Below are 3,221 nucleotides of genomic sequence, written 5' to 3'. Positions count from 1 at the left end.
ATGACCCATGGGAACCAGTGCGAGCTCACCTGCCACAATAGTATGAAAAAGCAGAGTGACTCAGTTAAAGCAAAGCACCAAGATGATAGGCTTTTGACTGCCACCTGCAAGCAGAGAGACTTGGAGATCATGCAGTAGAAGGAGAAAAAGGCAAACAAGAAGAAGGAAGAAACCAAGTAGCTTTGTGGTTTCATGTCGAACTCTCTTGCCCTTTGCCTGTGTGCCTGAAGCTAGTCCTACCATGCTGGCATTTCCTCCTGTAGTGCTCACAGGTCCCAACACTGATGGCATTTCCTTTGCCCTGAGTTTGCAGTGGGTCCCTTTTGTGCTTTCTTATCCTCAGGTAGCCTCTCTCTTCTGGGGGTAAGGGATTACCCCTTCCCAGTGTTTTTCATTCTGTGGGACACAACCCAAAGTATTAAAAGTACCTTTGTAATTAAAAACAAAAATCTCTGGGACAGTATGAAATGAGTTGTAGGAGGAAAACTTATAGCACTGAATGCCAACATTAAAATTAAAAAAAAAATAGAGAGAGATCCCAAATAAATAAGCTTATGCTCCACCTCAAGGCCTTAGAAAAAGTAGAATAAACTAATTCCAAAATAAGTAGAAGACAGGAAAAAATTAAGATCAGAGTCAAAATTAATGAAATTGAAAATAAAAAAATAATACATGGAATCAATGCAATGAAGAATTGGTTCTTCAAAGAGATAAATATGATGGATAAACACTTAGTCAAATTAACCAAAAGAAAAATAAGCCCCAAATCAATAAAATTAGAGATGAAAAAGGAGATATCACCATGGACCCTTCCAAAATCCAGAGGATCATCTGAACCCATTTTGAAAACTGATACTCCAAAACGATGGAAAATCTAGAAGACATTGACAAATTTCTAGACACATGTGACCTGCACAAATTAAACCAAGAAGATATAGAGAACCTGAACAGACCAATATCCAGTAACAAAATTGAAACAGCAATTAAAAGCCTTCCAGGGGCTGGAGTTGTAGCTCAGTAGTAGAGTGCTTGCCTGGCATGTGTGAGGCACTGTGTTTGAAGCATGTGTGAGGCACTGGATTTGATTCTCAGCACTGCATATAAATAAATAGATAAAATAAAGGTCCATCAACAACTAAAAAATGTAAAAAAAACAAAACAAACAAACAAACAAACAAAAAAAAACCCAGGATGGAATGAAATGGATTCTCAGCTGAGTTCTACCAAACTATTAAAGAAAAAATAACAAATTCTCAAATTATTTTATGAAATTGAAAGGAAGGGAACACTCCCAAAAACATTTTGTGAAGGCAGGATAACCCTGATGCCAAAATCAATAAAAGATGCATTGAGGAAAGAAAACTACAGACCAATATCCCTGATGAACATAAATGCAAAGATCCTTATTAAATATTAGCTGACTGCATTCGGAAACACATCAAGAAGATGTTACACCATGATCATGTGCATTTTATTCCATGGATCCAAGTTTGGTTTAACATATGCAAATCAATAAATGTAATTCACCACTTAAACAATTAAGGACAAGAATCACATGATCATCTCGATAGCTGCAGAAAAGGTCTTCAATAAAATCCAGCACCCATTCATGTTTAAAATGCTGCACAAGCTAGGAATGGAAGGAGCATAGCTCAACAACATAAAGGTTATTTCTGTCTGGACCTAACAGACATCTCTACAGAGTATTTATGACAAAGCCAAAGCTAACATCATACTGAATGGAGAAAAACTAAAAGAATTTCTACTAAAGCCAGGAACAAGACAAGGCTATTCACTCTCACCACTCCTATTCAATATAGTTCTTGAAACTTTAGCAGAACAATCAGGTAAGAGATGGAAATCAAAGGGATTCTGATAGGAAAAGAAGAAGTCAAACTATGTCTGTTTGCTGATGACCTGATCTTATATCAAGAAGAACCAAAAAACTCCACCAGGAAACTTCTAGAGTTTATAAATGAGTTTAGCAAGGTAGCAGGATACAAGATCAATACCCATAAATCAATAGCTTTCCTATACTCCAACAGTGATTCAGTCAAGGACAAAATCAGGAAAACCATTCTCATCACAATAACCTCAAAAAAAAAAAGGTGGGGGGGGAATTAATCTAACCAAGGAGCTCTATAATGAAAATTATAGGACACCAAAGAGATTGAAGAAGAGCTTAGAAGATGGAAAAATGTCCCACATTCTTGGATAGGCAGAATTAATATGGTCAAACAGCCATACTACCAAAAGCAATCTACAGATCCATGCAATCTCCATCAAAATATCAATGATACTTTTCACAGAACTAGAAATAAAATTCTTAAATTCATTTGAAGTATAAGAGACACAGAATAGCAAATGCAATACTGATCAGGAAAAACAAAGCAGAAGACATCACAATACCTGATCTGAAAATATACTACAGAACTGTAGTAATAAAAAACAACAACATGGTATTAGCATCAAAACAGACATGCAATGGAACAGAATAGAAGGCACAGAGACAAACCCACATACTTACAGCCATCTGATACTTGACAAAGATACCAAAAGTATATTTTGGAGAAAAGACAACCATTTTAACAAATGGTACTGAGAAAACTGGATAACTAAATGTAGAAAATGAAACTAGATCCCTATTTTTCACCCTGTCCAAACTCAAATTGAAATGGATCAAAGACTAAGAAATTAGATTGGAAAACTTGCAACTGCTAGAAGACAATGTAGTGTCAACACTCCATCATATTGGTGCTGATACTGACTTCCTTAACAATACACCTAAAGTGCAAGAATTAAAACCAAGAATCAATAAGAGGGATGTCATCAAACTAAAAAGTTTGTGCACAGCAAAAGAAAACAAGAGCATGAATAAATAGCCTACAGAATGAGAGAAAATATTTGCCAGCTACTCCAATAAGGGGTTAGCATTCAGAATACATAAAGAACTCAAAAAACTTAAGACACACACACACACACACACACACACACACACACACACACACCAAATAACCCAGTCAATAAATGGGCAAAAGAACTAAACAGACACTTCTCAAAAGAAGAAATACAAATGGCCAACCAATATATGAAACAATGTTCAACATCTTTACCAGTCAGGAATACAAATCAAAACTCCACCGAGATTTCTATTTTTTTCTTTTTTAGTTGGAGATGTATCTTATTTTATTTTTTTCATGTGGTGCTGAGGATTGAAACCA

General features: G+C 35.7%; 1 pseudogene across 1 annotated transcript; it reads left to right on the top strand.

Moving 5' to 3' along the window:
• On the top strand, nucleotides 1-367 carry LOC306662262 (annotated as a pseudogene). Its single transcript has one exon. The product of its transcript is annotated as an uncharacterized misc_RNA (transcript).
• Nucleotides 368-3,221: the final 2,854 nt, after the last annotated feature.

This window comes from Sciurus vulgaris (assembly GCF_902686455.1).
Source record: "Sciurus vulgaris genome assembly, chromosome: 5".
NCBI lineage: Eukaryota > Metazoa > Chordata > Mammalia > Rodentia > Sciuridae > Sciurus > Sciurus vulgaris.
The sequence above is the reverse complement of the archived record's forward strand: the minus strand, read 5'-3'. Positions and strand labels throughout refer to the sequence as shown.